This window comes from Dromaius novaehollandiae, chromosome 2, assembly GCF_036370855.1.
Source record: "Dromaius novaehollandiae isolate bDroNov1 chromosome 2, bDroNov1.hap1, whole genome shotgun sequence".
Classification (NCBI taxonomy): domain Eukaryota; kingdom Metazoa; phylum Chordata; class Aves; order Casuariiformes; family Dromaiidae; genus Dromaius; species Dromaius novaehollandiae.
In genome coordinates, this window is record NC_088099.1 from 69697606 (window position 1) to 69714713 (window position 17108).

The following is a 17108-nucleotide window of genomic DNA, read 5'->3' on the forward strand; positions in this document are numbered from 1 at the left end:
AGCGAGGCTATTCAAATACATACCTTCTTCAAAGGACACAGATGGTGATACTGGAATGGCAGCTAGAACATGTATACATTAATAAACTTGTGGATAAATAGCATAACATCTTTCTCTTATTTGCATGAAATGTCAGAAGTTTTCTAAATAATGAAAAAAAGTGTTTTTGTGCCAAGATGTCTGGGGAAGTAGAAGAGGAGGGAAGAGAAGAAACTGCAGATTGTTGTCATTTATTTGTTCCTCCAGCAGCAAACATCAAAAAATCAAAAAAATCTGATTATAATGATGACAGACTTTAGATCACCTGGTGTTGAAGCTAATTTTCCCTGTAAGGCATAGTTAAAGTGTTCTAATTATGAGTATTGAGGATTTTTTAAGTTTAATTTCCACTAAACTGAAATATATGGTTCCAGAGAGGATCTCATAAGGGAATACTATATAAAATTCCCTTCTTATCCTTCTAAATGATTCTGCTTCTCAGAAATTTCTATGGGTCATTAGCTTTTAAGCAGTATGGTATGTTCATTGGTGGACTAATTTTTGACATGTATGTTATTCACATTGTTACTGGTGCTCAAGTTTCACCAATGATTTCACTGTTCAAAAGAACATTAGAAAGAATGAAGAGCATTATTTTGAATGTACTAGTACTTTACAAGCTTATTCGTATTAGTCATACAGCACGACTTTTTTCTAAATCACTCCTGATACACAAGTGAAATTGAATTAATTACAGAATTATATTCCATCTTCAATAACATGTATTTGTTACACTTTGTAATTCCTTTCTGATTTGTCCTGCTTGCCTGCTCAGCACAGAAGAACATATGTACAGGCAATTTCTTTTCTATCCTTCTCAAGTTCCCAGACAATGGCACAAGACCATCAGGAGCCAGTTCTCCTTATGTTCAAGGGGAATTTGTCCAGAAGGGCCGAATGGTTTCTTCCCCCGTTTCAAAAGTGATCACTCTTCAAAAAGCAACTGACAAAAAAAAGTTTTCCTGACAGCCAAAAAGTGCAAATGTGGCTAAAACCTAAAAATGTGCTGGTTTGGAGTTCTTTCCTTAGTACCTTATATGGCCTGAAGCTCAGGAGCCTTATGTTTTTCTATGAACTCAACTCCCTGACCAAGCAGTATTGCCTCTCATAAATCTCATCCCTTTTTTAGTGGATCATGGGAATCCAATGGCCAGCATGCATCATGGGAGATGTAGTCAAGCCAGGAGAAAGGAATGGCAGTATATGCATTTCAAACCACATGCAAGAGATGCTGTTACTTGCAAGTGCAAATGTTTCAGTTCCGACTAACATCTGAAAAGCTTTTCTGGCAGACTTTTTCATGGGAAGCAAATATTTGTGGGGGAGTGGGGTGAAAAGGGCAGGTGGACATGAACAGGGAGTATTATCACAAAAGTATTTTTCTGTCAAAATAAATTTCTAATACAAAATGTTCAGCCAGCATCCTTGTCTAGTCCTTGTGCCATAGCACCACATAAGGAAAACAATAAGCAGCCAAAAGTCAACCTACACTATTTTTGGTCACTTGTTAGTAGACACTGAAGGTGCCTTGGGTGCACAAAACACATTGTGGCTGGGCTGAAGGGAAGGTGTCTGTTACCTCTTCTCTTGAGTGAAGGATCTTCGCTGTACCTGCAGCAGAGAGCTGAGTGAAGTAGAGTAATTCAGAATAATAAGGAAAAAAGATCACTAAATATCTTGAGTCTAACAGATCTATATGCCTGTAGGTAGCAGAGGTTTACAGAACTCAGATCCTTCATTAAGCTGTTTTATATCTATATATATACACATACGGATGGATGTATGAAAATTAGCTTGTAGGAGCCTGGAAGTGATGCAGTGTTCTTACAGGAAAAGCACACAGCACTCATTAAGCAAACCAGTTAGAATTATTTTTTCATGTCACATGAACTGAAGGTTGGCTGAAGGAAAACAAAAAATTGTTGACAAGTAACTCTGCAAGGATGCTACAGTAGCTGGTTCGTAGGCACCCCTTCTCATCCATCAGCAATTTGGAAAAGAGGGAAAGCGTGTAGTTGCCTGACAGTTTGAAGGTGCTGGGCTCCCAGAGATTCCCTCTAATACTTCAGGCATATTTTCTGCTGCCAAGATGGCAGGTTGTGCTAACAATTTTATATGAATCAGGGACTAAAAGAGGAAGAGTACCTCACACAGATGCTTATGGAGGATTCATTTTCCCGAGCTCTTTCTTGTGAGCTTTATTATGAGGAGGAATAATCTAGGCTAGTATTTGGTAATTGCTCAGTTATAACTGAGATTTATTCAATCTGCTATTTGCCTAGATGCTCACAGATTTCATTAAACTCAAGCTTCAGAAATGCACATATGTGTACAGGCAGTGATGCATTTTATTTATTTCTGTACAAGGATATTGTATGGAAATGTACTTGTATATTCCATGTAGAAATTCAGAGGTTTTGATTTCCTTGTTCAGACCCCAAGGTAGTTAACTCTTCTGTGGTTTTGATTTTCATTGCAGAACCTCTCACAGACAGATTTACTAGGATTTTGTTATGACTCATTGTAGTCTGCTAGTGTCATCTGTTTCTGCCTAATCTCATCTGTAAACTTTAAAGTAATATTGGTTTTCCTTTTTACTGAAATTTAAACCACTGGGATAACATACATAGCATTACTATGATACTGTCATTCAGTGTAATTTAGTTTAGCTGGCATACTTGCTTCAGAGTTCACCCTAACAGCTAACACACACAAGCTTTGAGGTTTCTGACTGTGTGGGTAAGTTCAGTGTTGAAATCCTCTGATTTGTTTCACCATTTTGAACGTTTTAACGTTTTCCACCACAAGGTCTGCTTGCTGCACAGAAATATTTTAAATGGCTCAGTTAGAGCAAGTTCAGAAGAGGATCTCTCTTGACATGAATTCTTCAAAGCAGGACTACATTTCTCTGCCACAAAAATGTATCTTACCTTTCCCCCTTCCTACTGTGAATTGTGACAAAGCTGTCATTTTTTCAATAGGAACTGTTTATAAAAAGGACCTATATTCAGCTGCTCAGCATACCAGAAACCCTTTATTTTTCAGATTCAGTGTATAAATATTGATTTTGTACCTCATTGGCTTTGTCAGTTAACTTAAAGGTGACAGCATTTTTGTGGAGTAAATGGTTTTAAGGAAATAAAATACTATAGTTTGCTAAAAGTTGTATGCTTGTTTCATAAAGTGACCATTTAATCCCAAGCTGCTAATGGCAGTCTGTTTGGGATATTCTGGCATTAGATGTGACATGCTTTGTTACTTAACAGTGCCAGCCTTAATAATGACCACAGATGACTGCTTATGATGAAGTTACTCATAATTTGAACATGGATTCAAATTACAGTCATCAAAGCAGTTGATTCTACTGTTAGATATGTATAGCTATTCTTGATGCATCTCCTATAGCAATTTACTCAAACAATTCTTTTGTTGTAGATTGAACACAGGTATTACGTGCTCATCAAGAAGCACTGGATTTTGTAGGGCCCACTCAGCTTCAGATTCGTCTTCAGCATGTGAGGAGGTAAGAATAGAGGATAAGTTAGAAGTTGAAAGGGCCCCATGCTTTGATTCAGTGAAGGTGGCTTTCATTATGAGGCCTTGAAGCTAATTATCCATGGAAATTCTGCACTTCGAACCTCAAGCTCAAACTGTGGGATTTGATTCCTAGAATCCAAGTTTGCGACTTGGTGATCAACCCTTGTTCCTATTCTTTTGAACCTGACTTTAGAACTTAAGTCAGTTGCAAAACACTTTTGTAAGAAGAATGAGAACAGCCTCAGGCTTGCAAAGATTAGAGAGAGGATGCTTGACAATGTGAAAAATCAGTCTCTCTCGTGTGTATTTCAGCACTTCTCCAAAAGCTCAGTTTTGCAGGCTGCTGAGCGTTGCTCAGCCTACATCAATTCATCCTGAAACCAGTGAACCAAATCTTCAGCTTCATCAATCAGGGAAACTGCTACTGTCCCAAATATATGCTTGATTAGGACTGAAAAAAATCAAGTCAAAGCTGGAGGGGGATTGAATTTGCAGGTCTGCATATTTTAAGTATGCAGTTCTACCCAATGCTATTTGGTACCAGGAGAAGTTTCTGATCAACAGATTTCCTTGGCTCACAAGATAGGGAGCTCATTGTTTTAATTTTGAGAGTGTACTTTTTTTCCTTTTTCTTCTAGATATTGTGTAGCTCAGTCCTCCTTAAGCAACAATTCTTAATAAGGTGTGGTAAACCGTCTCTGATTTACCAGAAGTTCTTCTCTTCTTTCAAAGAGGTTGGGATGAGAGATAATGAGATAAAGAGGTTGAAGATCACCCTGTGTATACTTCTATTTTGACTGGCACCAATTCCTACAGGTCCTAATCCTCATGAAGGATGCTAGTACATTTTAATGATGGATGATGGCTGTTGGTTCAAGCTGTAGCTGCATAAAACCTTGGGCTGTAGAAGTGGCAACATTTCTAAAGCTACAATGGGTTAGATGGCATCTTGGACTGACAGAACGGCTGGTATAGTCCCTTCATAAACATTTAAATCAATTACATCCATAAACACAGAAATAAAGCTGATGAGTACCACAGGCCCTATGATATAACTAGGTAGCAACATTTCAGCTATTCTGAGTAGGTATTCTCTACCTCAGACATGATGACTTGTAGTGGTAGTGTACTCTACCATTGGTAGTGTATGCAAACAAATCAAGAAAATGGATCATCTTCATTGAACTGAGTTTTCCTAAAAGGCTTTGGAAAGAAACTGGGGGACAGCAAACACAGTAATTCACATAACCTGGTAATATTTTGTGCTTTTGTCAGAAATATCACGAGTTTGACAAAGGCAGAAAAGAGCAATGCAAGAGGGAGAAGTAAAAGGGAAACAAATATTCATGTGTCCGCATTAGTCCTCCTCCTACCACTTTCAGCCTTGCAAAGTGCTCCAAGCCAAGCAAGTTTGTCCATCCTATCAGCACCGGAAGCTTTTCCACAGAGTCCTCCAGTCACTTCAAGAGCACTGCTTACATTGAGAATGCAGATTCACAGTTTGCTGTGCAAAGGCTTTTTTTGTTGTAATGAATCCCAGGTTTTCAGACTTGCAAGGAGGGATGCAAGAGACCCTGCTCAGAGTCACTGCTTTTTTTCTTTTGTTCCTTCCACACTTATTTTTGAATCCATGCAGCAGGGCATTTGCTGCTCCAATCTCTTTTCTTCCTCTGCCAGCCTTTCATGCCCTCCTTTTTCACATTCACCCACAGTGACTCTACTTCAGGCTTTGTTTGGGGCAGCAGTCCAACACTATTTGTCCAAGCAAGTCTTCACAGATGCAGTGGTGGCAGTTTTATCTGCCTCTTAGTCCAGAGCTAGGAGCGAATGTCCTTGCTATGCTATTTGTTTAGTCAGAATTTGGGTATTACATTTTTCCCTTTGGATTGCACATGGACATAAAGAAAGCTAGACTTTTCACAGCTCCTTTATGGTCTAAAGTACTGCAATTTCTTTGGTGACTGAAAGGATGACACTTCACTACAAGGTGGCAGCAATTTGCTACCCCTCTCAATGAAGGCAAGAGTACTGCCTCTCCATAACTATCTTCCTAATCCTTTAAGCCTCTCCCAACCCAAATTCCTGCCAAATTCCTACGAGTGCAAGAAATCTAGGGTTGCAATTTACACTAATTGCCAATCTAATCTGTGTTTAAATAATGTAATCGTAGCTGTATAAATACTGAAGCTAGGAGTCTACATTTCTGTTTGCATTATTTCTGGTGATTAATCCTTCAAGAAGCCAAGGGGTTCATATGTGAGAAGTGCTGTTAGCCTGGGTAACCTTACTGTGATGCTTTTTTATTACAAATACTTGTGTGACTATAGAGAAAAAACAATTGTAGATAAAGACTACTTCCACAATTTATTTATCTTTAACTTTTTAATTGTCTTTTATTTATGGCACAATTGCTAGCAAGGAAACTGCCTCTTCATGTATTATTTGAGATAACTTTCTATTTTTGAAGGTAGGGGCTGTGTAAAAATGTTTTGAATAATGACCTTTGGGGTACAGCAGCACTACACAAATCTTACTGTCAACAGAGCTAGTAGTAAGAAAAACAACTGAGAGAGCACATTAGTACTCCAAAGCACATATTGTTAGTTCCACAGCAAAATACTTATTGAGCTGACAAACACTGGGCAAGGTTTGCCTTGCTGCGGTATAAGTGAGTGTAGTTTCTCATTCTCATCTTAGAATAATATTTAGCATTAAATGTCTAACCAAAAATACATAAATAAAGTGGACTTACTGATGAAGTTTAGTTGAAATCTTAGCACTTATGCACCCCTGATTTTCCTTTTCCTGGAGTCTTTGCTTTATGCTGTTCAGCATCCATTTTCTGCTATGTGTTCAGCATCTGAGGGAATTAGGGAGAGAAAACACTTAGAAAAAGAGAGTGCTTCAATCACTTTCTAAGAACAAAACTATCATTCTAAATGTAAAAATGTAAAAAACACCAAAATGCAAAAACCCCAAACAAACCAAACATAAAACCTCACGTGGGAATAACTTGAGACCTAGAATGCTGATGCTTAAGGCTACCTTTTCATACCCTTGCTCTTGCTCTGTGTTCGTCCCAGGTAAAAGCAGAGTTCCTAGCACTGTTTTCACAAAGGATGTGCCATGAGGTCCAGCAGCCAGTTCGCTGGGAGACTTAAGTCCTACCATCAATATTCTTGATTAATTTGTGGCCTTCCAATACAAAATAAACTGCTTATTTTCATTAATGTAAAGCCTGCATAAATCCCAGTAGGAATCTATGTTGAATGTGATCCATGTGAGAAATGCAGATCTTTGCACATTTTGACTGACCTAAAAAGATATATATGAGAACAAAATTCTAAAAAGGTATTTAGGCACCAAACTCCCACAGCGTCGGCAAGATATACAACTTACAATAGGAAGCCTCTTTGGCCAACTCTTGATGCTAAATATCATGTATTTGTCCTCTTTAAGCTCTTGGACAGCTGCCTTAAGCACATCTATTAGTCAACGGAGGAAGCTGGGAACTTACTGGGGGCCCTTCAGTTATTAAATAGGTTGAGTTATTCTGCATTCTAGGAGAATAAATGAAGTTTTGTTTTGTACTGCAAAGATGAAAGTAACATTCATATGGAAACATAAATAATAATTGTTACATGGTTCACAGTGGTTTTCAGCTATGGTCTGACAGACCCCAAGGCATCTGCAGACCCCTAGGGGGTCTCTGAATGGTAATTAAGTATAGCAACCCTTTGACAGATTTTTTGCTGTTGTTATACAGGGATCCGTGCATTTAGCAGAAAATCATTGGGGTATATAAAAATAAAATTGTTGAAAACCACCCATGTAAGACTGAGAGCTGCTGCATCAGAGCCAAATGATATTGGCAGTTGAAGAAACATGATGAAATATGATGTGGACAAGGATAGCCCTTCAATATCTCAGAATGATAAGGCATTTTGTAGGTGCCCCTAGAGACCATAACGATCTTACACCACTTCCTTTTGGAAGCTGTATTTGCTATATGATCACATTTTCGCGGGGCTAACTGAAGCTGCATTTCCCCTAAAACCAATTTTCCTAAAATAGGTTTATGCTTCTGAACCAGTGCTTCCATTCCCCTGTCTCTGAGAGAAGACGGGTATGTTCTAAGTGCGATGCTACAGTCCTCCGGACAACTGTCTTCAGCAGCTGATCACCCAGTAAGTAAAGAGTGAAACCTCTCCAGAAGATCGTCTTTGAGCTCATTTTGTGTGCTCTTCTGAAGGCAATGAATACGTTGCCACTGACTTTAATGCAAATGGACTTTGAGTAGAAAGCCATGCAAGGAGACAGAAGCCACTCGACCCAGAAGGCCACAACCAATAAAATCAACAGGAACATTTGAACAGATGTTGCAGGAGGATTTGTTTTGAGGCTCTACCGGTGAGGGGGAATCACCGACTTACCTGTATTCACTGACCAGCCACAGTCTGAGAATATCTCACTTTAAGCTGTATTCATTCAGATTTATACTTAATTATCCCTCCTGATGTTCTAACAACTAGCTAAAAGCAATACTTTACATTAGAAACTTTGTAGACAGCTTTGCAGGGAGAACTATGCAAGCAATTGATTTTTCAATGCACTGAGTGAACCCAGAGAATGAGAAAATTCTGGTTCCTCATAAAAGGACTTTTCTTTTCAAAAATGAAAACCTATAAAAGAATATAAAACATCCACTCCAATATTTAATTTAACCTTGAAAATTTTGCTTATCTGGTGTTTTGGTTTTTAATCTTTCTCAAAAAAATCCAGCTACATTTACAAACAAAAACAACTCAGAAACAAACATTAGAACTGTTAATTTTAAAATGTTATTTTTTAAAATTTGAAACAATTTTTAAATAGATTTTTCCCACACAGACCATAAAAGACAAGCTTATGTAGTGAATCCAGGCCGAATTTTGCTAAAAGGCTCGGTGGCAGCAAAACCGTTTCTCGGGGAGAAAGAAGGAAACCGGAGCTCTCGGTGGCCCTCTGTTACCTCGGCCTCCGACAAATGCCGGGATGTCGGAGCTCGCTGCGGCGACCCACTGCACTTACCTCTCGTGCGGCTAAACACACTGCGCTGCGCGGCCGGAGGGCGAGCGCCCGCCGCCATGCCGCCGCTGAGTGCGCCGCGAGCGGCCATGTCATCGCTGAGGAGGCGGCAGCGCCGCGCCTCGGAGACGGCCTGCGCGCCCTCGCCGCGTGGGGGAGGCGGGGGCGCGAAGGTGCTGGCAGGCTCTTTGACTTAGGCGTCTCTGTGGTGTTCGCCTGTGAGGAGAGGTCGTTTATTGTTATTTTTGTTATTATTATTGCTAATGTAGTGAATGAGACTGTGGCTGGGCAACAGGGGAGAGGCCGGCGCGGGGGGAGGGGAATGATAATGGAGGGACTTGCCCTGGGGGGACGACGCCACGGTCCTGAGGCTTTTTTGCTTTCGTGGCAGGAACAAATAAACAAGTAAAACCGCCCGGCTGGACGCAAGGCGAGGCGAGGCCGTGCCGTAGCAGTGTAGGCTGCTGTGGCCTTTCCCTAGGGCTAGGGCAGCGTCCTGGCCGCGGCTTCATCCTGATCCTGCAGGAGCCACAGGTTTTGTCGCAGCAAGGTAAGATTTCTGAAACGTGCTTTGGGCTTAGCCTTATAGTTTTCTAGGAACTCAGAAGCGTCGCGCGCCTCTCCCCTGCGTGCCCAGTGTTTGTGGACGGTGAGCTCCGACTTTTTGGAAAGGTGCGTGTGTTTTTGTTTCTTTTTTAGGAGCGCGAAAACACTTTTGACCCGCTTGCAGTCGTCTAAAGAGATGAGATATATAGCAACTGTAAAAGGTGAAATATCTGATACGGTAGCCTGAGTCGGATTTTGTGTATGCTTTCCAAATAGCTGTTCAGTCCTAGAGAAATTAATGAAGAACTTCAAGTCGATATCCTGCCCTATTAGCACATGGATATGCTGTTCGAATTATGCAAAAAGACCAGAATGCCTTGGCTTTGAAATACTCTTGGGGTATGGTAATCTGATGATCACCAGCCACCATGGAGTAGTCTTATCATTTTTTATAAAACCTTATTAATCGTGTGAGCAAAAGTATGCAGAGGAAGACAAGATTGGTCATCTGGAGCAGCTGCTCTTCAGGGTGTTAATCTCTTCCCTTAAATGTTGATCAGCTGCAACCCTTTCTCAATGAAATCACTTCTGGGAGTAAGTCTGCACTTTATGTGAGCAGTCTGGATAAAATAGGGCGTGTGATGCAAAACTGTGATTTTTTTCCAAGTGGGGAGGGACAGGAGGGATTTGTTGTTTTAGTAGTTTTTTCTTCCATTCCTTTTGCCACGCTGGTAGTCAGTAGGCTTGAATTTGGAGCAGGTCGTCAACAGATAGTTTGTCTTTTGTGTGTGTGCCCTGCAGGGTTTAAGTACATACGGTCGGTTTTTTGAAAGAGCTTAAGACCTAGAGCCTCCGAATGCGACACCGACTAAGGTCAGGGCTCACTTTGGTGCTTAACTTTTCATGAAAAGTCAGCAAAGTAAGCAGCTAAGCTGAGATCTTGCGTCTTATGAAAGCATGACCCACAGACTGATTTTGTAGAAATAACACCCAAGAAAGCTATTGGAAGGCAGATGCTTTCCTATAGGATGCAACTTTAGCAATCCATTGCATTTTTGTGGAAGTTGTTCCTGTAAGCTATTAAATCAACAAACTGTTCTTGGCCAGTCACCCTTTTCAGCTCTCACAGAGCTCTCTTTGAACATCAATATGTAATGCCAGAACAAAAAGAGTTGGAAAAAAAAAGTCAGAGTTCATGTGATTTACCTCCTTTCTAGCTTCATATCTGCAGATGCTGGGAAAATGTGACTTCTTTGCAGTCATCTGTTTTTCCTCAAGAAAGTTTCTGAAATCTCCTTGCTTCTGAGATGATTCTCCAGTTCTCTTTCCTAATCCTGCAAACCATTCTGATAGCAGAGCCTCTACAGTGAACTGACAGGAAGAAAAAAAACAAAACAAAATAACAACAACCCTTTCCCCCGACCCCCACCCCCCAGTTGATCTCTCTGCTTTGTGATGATCAATGCATAGGCAAGAAGCCCAGATGGCGGAGCTTTTGACAGTGCCCTTTAAGTTTTAATTGTGTGGCTTTCACTCTTTGCTGTTCCTTCACGTTTTGTGTATAACTGACTAGTCTCTTAGGTATATAGCTTATGTCTTTCCCTAGGTTATAGAGATAAAGTGTTGTATGAACTTGAGCAGCATACCATGGTGTTTGTCTCTGGCATAAGTCTAGTTAGTGTTCCTCAGTCAGGTTCAAGGCTAAATCAAGGCTGCTGGTCTTCAGAAATTATGGCTGCAATTGAAAGCTTTCAGATGATGTGAGAAGCATTCTAAAATTTTGAACAGTGAAAACCCCAGAGATTATCTGTTCTTGTGCAAGTCCTACTCTTCCAGTCTGTCTCCACAAAATCCTGTTTACATATAAAGCAGAAATAAACTGGTTTGGGATCTAGTGTGGCTAATCTGAAACCTGTGTGTCTTTGAATACAGATATTAGCAAAGTCAATGGATGTCTTAAATGGCATTAAATGGTAAGTGTTTTCTTTCTCCTTACAAATTGGTTTCATTTAAAGTGAAGACACATTTTTAGACTAAACAGCTAGTACATGTACTTCAATCAAGTAAGGCACTTTAGTAAGCCGTTCTAGGATCCACTGAATCCAGATCACTGAAAATGCTAATTAATATTAAGCATTTTGAGCACTGAGTTTTCTGATGAATAGTATAGTTCTTTACGAATTCCTCGCATTATCTGTTTCATGATTAAAACTCTTTAATAGTGAATTATGATGGTGGCAGTGCTACCTCTTCTTTGTTGGATGGAGGGTGCGTCAGGAATATCTAATAAATAACTAGAGATGTTTTCATGGTTCAGACCCTGAGTTTTGGCACATGTGATCATTGGCCTGAGGCCTACTTCTGTCACAGGTTATTATTTGTATGAGCATTGTATCTTAGTGTTCTAGCAATCAAATATTAACTATCATTAATTTCACAGCAACATTATGAGCACATTTTCAAAATAAATATTGAGGAGAGTGGCTTGGATTGTGTGATTACAAGGAGTGCAACAAAATCTAAGTGAATATTGATAACAAGCTTAACCAACCAACCAAACAGAATTGAATGGGGAAAAGGATGGAGAAAGGCATCATTTTCAATTGTGAGTTCTAAGTTTACACTGTAGCATTTATCTGTGAGCACATTAGCACAATCTTTTGAAGTAGTAAATTTTCGTCATTACTTAGTCATCAATATTCGAATTCACGTTGGATCTAATTTTGTGCTTTCACACTTGATTTTCATTTTTGACTCATGAGAGCCATGAAGTTTGCTGTGCTAGGTAAAATCAGCAGATAGGAATAAAAATACCACCTAGATTTGCATACTTCTTTAACTTATTACCTATAAATCTTTCTTGATATTACTTCATAGCATTTTGAAAAAAAAAGTTTTTGTGAATTCCAGAATGGTAAAGATTTTTGCACCATGAGATACTGTGCGTGTGCAACTTTAAAACTTGTGAAACTTTGGGGTTAAGCTTTTGACTTAGTCTTAAAAGGCCAATGTGGACCATAAAGCAGAGCATAACCGAGCAAATACCTCATTAAATATGTTTTGAGGGACCTGTAGAAGGTGCAGATATTTTTCGATGCTTTTTTGTTTGTTTTTTGCTTTTAATCAGATTGTTAATCCTTTACATGCTCAGGCCTGTGTAATTGAGACACCTCACAGTTTGTGATGCACTGAAGCTGTGTGTCTAGTTCTGAACTGTCAATGTAGCTGACAAGGATGTGTCCTGTTGACTGTTCCTATCAGAACAAAGGTGGTGATGAGAATAATATTTTGGCATAAAAAAGTTTTGGAAATGATTCATTGTTTTGAATAACTTTATTTTTTGATCATATTCTTCTCATTTTCAGCATCCTGATAAGTCTTTCGAATGAGTGTAAATTTAAGTTGTTATTTTCCATCCCACACTAACCCTTCTGCATCATAGACTTTCTCTTCCATCCTCCATACTACTGTTACCGTTCTTATCTTAGCAATAGTGACTTTCTTCTTGTACACCTGACTATGTATTATTCTGTCCTGAATTATGTCCAACCTCTATCCAAAGGAGAAATAGAATATATGTTCCTCATGTTTTTGCATTATTCCAAGTGTTTAGGCAGTAGAACAGTTATAGAGTGTATCAGAACGCCATATCAACTATGAATAATTCATGTCTGTGTTCTTTCATTCAGTGTATGTTTGGCTCACCAGCACAATTGAGAGATAATGATGCTGAGGCTGTAGATTTCACTGTCAGTTTAAGAAAGGCTGTTAGATATGGCTCTTGGGGCTCTTACTCTCATTGAAGTTTGTTTTAATTTCTGGTCAGGTACCTCATCTGAAGTTTTACAACATGCCTCCCTATTGTATTACTCTTGTGCTACCAGACAAGATTTCAGTGACTCCAATGAATTTTTACAGCATAGAGCAGATTGACATAGCAAGAGATCAGGTCCAAATAAGTATGATATTTGAGAGAAAGCATAAAGATCAAAGAGTGTTTATTCTAAGAGTTTTTTGGATTTTGGAGCTTTTAATGTATTATTGGGCATACTGACAGCATCAGTTACCTACGGTGAATTTGTTGGTTAAAAATCAGCTTTTGCTACAGTGCAGAATTATGATCCGAGTACTATGAAATGGTATTTTGGGTTGAGTGATTCATCCTGGAAAGCAATATATTAGGTGGACCAGAGGCTAGAATGGTGTAATGATAAATGAGCTGATTCACTAAGCTTTTTCATGAAGAGAGAGCTAATAGTGTTGATCAGTGCTGACTGCCCTGGCAAATGCAGTGTTCCCCTCTGCAAGTGTTTGCAGATGGGGCTGCTACTTTTGTGTATTTTTGGTTTGGTTTTCTCCCCCCTTTTTTCACCTCTTGAGAAACTGAAAATTATATATGGAAGCCAAGAATTGTAAGAGGTGGTCATTGTTCTGTTTGTCAGGAATACTCAAGTTGACTGTTAAATAGGTGTTTGAACCTCTCACCTAAGCTCTTCCCAGACTCGTATTGTTTTGTCCATTGACGTCAAGCTATTGCTAAGATCCTGTGCTTTAAATAAAATAGAAAGCATGTCCTTTTCTTGAAGAAAGCTTCTATAAGACTTATTGTTGGATTGAGTTGTTGACCAATTTAAGAGTTTTAATTCCATTCTTTCTCTGAAACCTTAGCAATCAGCTGGAATAAATGAATGAATGTTAACCATAGGCCATTTCATCTTGTGCTGTGTCCCTAATCTCTTTGCTTGCTGACTCTTTTCACTGTTCAGAGCACTCCTTCATCTGCAGTTCTGGGGAAATCTTAACTTGTCAGTGACACTTTTGAAGCTTGGAAGCCTTACAGTGCGATATAGTTAATAACTACACCTTCATATCTCATGTATTTAATACTTTTACTATAACCACTAGAAGCTTCATTTTCTAGGTGTAGGAGATGACATGAAATCCATCTGCCTTTTGATTCGTCCAGAAATTAATATTGTCTGCTGGTCTGATTAGGAGTATGCTGTAGTCCTTGATTTCCCCCCCCCCCAAAAAAAAAAAAAAAAAAAAAGCTTACAGGACAGATACGTATATGAGATTTGTGCATGAATCTGTCTTTGGAGGTATGAAGAATATCTTGTGAGAGGGGGAGGAACAACTTTGAATTCTCTGTTTGCTTTTCCTTTAAATACTGAGTGTGTTTAACTAAAGCATAATTTAATTTTCTATGTATTTACTATTGCTAGTACATGGAGTTACAAGTTAGGTACAGTTTATGCTACAACCAGCCTATTAGGCTGGTTATGATTTCGCTGGCAGTCTGGACTAAGGCTGGCACTTGAATCAGTGCATTTGGATAAAGGGGAGAAGTAGTGAGTTTTGGTTTTGTGTCACTTGTTGTCTCGGAAAGGAGTAGAGAGAAAGGAGCACCCCTATAGCAAAGTTATTGAGCTGTTCCAGAGAAGATAGTGCATCCTACTGCGTGTATTGCTAATAGCTCTGTTCTCCCGCAGTTTTCCCTCGAGCAAGGGCCCTGCTGCTGGCTTGTCTTGCCTTGTTCTGCTCTTTCTCCCGTCCCTCTAGCTGCCTCCCTGTGGCAGCAGGAGCACTGCAGGGCACTAATCCCAAAGTGACTCCAAAGGCAGTAAGCCAAGCAGTTTATTATTTTACATGCTGTTTCATGTCCGCTTGCTGGCAACCTGGAGACCAGAACAGAGGATGTATGATGTAGAGATATCATGCAGAGCATGGTGCTCATTTCTGTCCCCATAATGGCTTTTTATTTTTCCTTGTTTAAGCAATACCACTGGTATTTTCCATGAAAAAGTTTCTGAATAAATACTTTTTCCCGACTTTGGTTTGGTTCAGAAATAGAATTTTCAATGAAGTTTGAACACCAGCAAAAATCAATTGTTTTTATTCTTCTTTTGCTTTTCTTTTTTTGGTATAGCTTGTCTCCCTCCCTCAAAACAAATCTCAAACCCCCAAATCAGGAAAATGTTTTCAGTTTTCTTTTTCTCACCAACCTTTGCATGGTTACATGTAACATAAGAGTCTATATGAGAGAATATATGGACTTGGCATTGAGTAACTAATTTTCAATACGAAAAAGTTCTGTGGGAGAAATGGAGATTACCAGGACAGAAGTTGCATGTGCGGTGATTTCTTGGTTGGTTGACTGCCTCAGCAAATAACCACAAGTTGACAATGCAGTAATGAAACATGAAGTTGTTAAAAGTTTTCGAAGTATGGCCCTGCTGTTTGAAGTGAACCTCATTGTTGCTGGTAGAAAATGGGACATCTTCACAGCACCACAATGATAATTTCACTTCTTACTGTGAAAAATAGAAAAGGAAGAAGTTTAGAGAGGTAAGATAAACAGGAAATTTCATTGCAGCATTAGGCACCAGGGATAGTAAAGTATTATTTTAAAGAAAAATTTTGCAAGCGCATTATCTTTGAGTTAGTATTAATGAAGTTTATAATTAATTAGGATATGTTGTTATTGTTGCAGCTGAATTTTAGCTTTACAGCATTTTAGCATGCTCTTTTTTCTTTGACCTAAATATGTCTAATTTTTTTGTCTTCGTTAAAATTACAGAACAAAAACGCTATTGTGTCTTAGGCTTTGCTCAAGCAGATCAAGGAAGTTTGCATTGCTAAGCAAAGCCATATACATTTTAACCATCCCCCAAATGTTTGAACTCCACACAATTGAGTGAGTTGAATGTCCACGTGATGGAAATGTTAACTGTTTTCCATAAACCTGTTTGTAAAACAGACAGTCCAATGGAGGAACAAAAGAGGGGAAAAAAACCCTGAAAATGTAATCAGGCATAATAACACTTAAGCTAAGAGATGAGAAAAGCATTTCATTCGTAGATTTAAATGAAGTGTCACTACAATTCAGCGTCTTCAGGACAGTTCTTCATTTATGTCGATTAACATTAGCATTTCTTAAGGATGATTTAGTATATATTTGAAAGGGGTTTTTTTTTTTCTTTTTAACTGGGAAATTATTCAGAAGAGCATATAGTTTTGCAGATTTCAAACCATCAGCACTTGCTAGTCTTGTAATTAAAACTTCAATTCTGACCAGAAGCAAATGGAATACACTTTAAAATGCTGTGAAAAAAAACAGAACACCCTATGTGATGTTATAACGCATTCAAGACACTGCTTCATGATTTTATTAGTTTCTGCTTTGTTATTTGAAAGCTTGTTCTATTTACACTGTTTACAAGACAAATTATTGTTTATTGATTAAAAACAAGCTGGGTTTCTCTCCCTGAAAACAAAGGTCCTTGATCTATTGACAGAACAGGTTCAGCATCACCAGCTGCATTACAAGCTTTCCTGCAAGCATGCCTGCTGGTGACCCTAACTGAAAGGAGTCAACCTTTCAGCCCGGTGGGAATGTCAGTTTCTACTTATGAAGCATATTCTCTGACGAGCCTGTTAGCCCAGAGGCCAAGTAATGCCAAATCAGGAGGAGACATCTGCCTACTAGGAAAAGAGGAGGCTACCAGTTCTTTTGTATGGTGAAAGAGCTGGGGTTCTAGGAGAAAGGCTGTTGTGAAGATTTGGGTATTTTTCATTGACAGTGTGAACCAAAGAGGAAGGCTAGCATCGGATAATAGTCATTGTGAAGGCTTCAGAATGGAGCGGATCCTGCAAGCTGCGGTGACCACTGTAATGTTTTATTGGCTGTTGGGTGCCTATAGATCCTCCAGCTGCATGGATTTGGGCTTGCATATTTTTCTGCAGGATGCAACATGTAGATCCTTGTGTATATACAAAAAATTATTAATAACATGTTTTAGACAAAAAATGGGACTTAAAGGAGTTTTGTAGATAAACTTATGTGCACCTTTTTCTGAAAAGATTTTATATACTGGATCTACAATTCACCATTGAATATTCCTCCACCTGCTACTTAC

At 39.1% G+C, this 17108-nt stretch overlaps 2 protein-coding genes across 6 annotated transcripts in view; one reads left to right on the forward strand and one right to left on the reverse strand.

Annotated features, from left to right (window-relative positions):
* The window catches only part of MOCOS (molybdenum cofactor sulfurase), a 373228-nt gene extending 364446 nt beyond the window's left edge, over positions 1 to 8782 (reverse strand). Inside the window, exons 1-2 of the mRNA XM_026099873.2 lie at positions 8647 to 8782; positions 6329 to 6436 (exon numbers count right to left, since the gene is read on the reverse strand). The gene's annotated coding sequence lies outside the window, so the exon portion shown is untranslated. The remainder of the gene's footprint in view (positions 1 to 6328; positions 6437 to 8646) is intronic.
* Positions 1 to 17108, forward strand: part of LOC112983031 (poly(rC)-binding protein 3-like) — a 507597-nt gene that overhangs the window by 15799 nt on the left and 474690 nt on the right. For all 5 annotated transcript variants that reach the window (XM_064506732.1, XM_064506736.1, XM_064506731.1 and 2 more), the window contains exons 2-4: positions 3475 to 3562; positions 7651 to 7763; positions 9035 to 9193. The gene's annotated coding sequence lies outside the window, so the exon portion shown is untranslated. The remainder of the gene's footprint in view (positions 1 to 3474; positions 3563 to 7650; positions 7764 to 9034; positions 9194 to 17108) is intronic.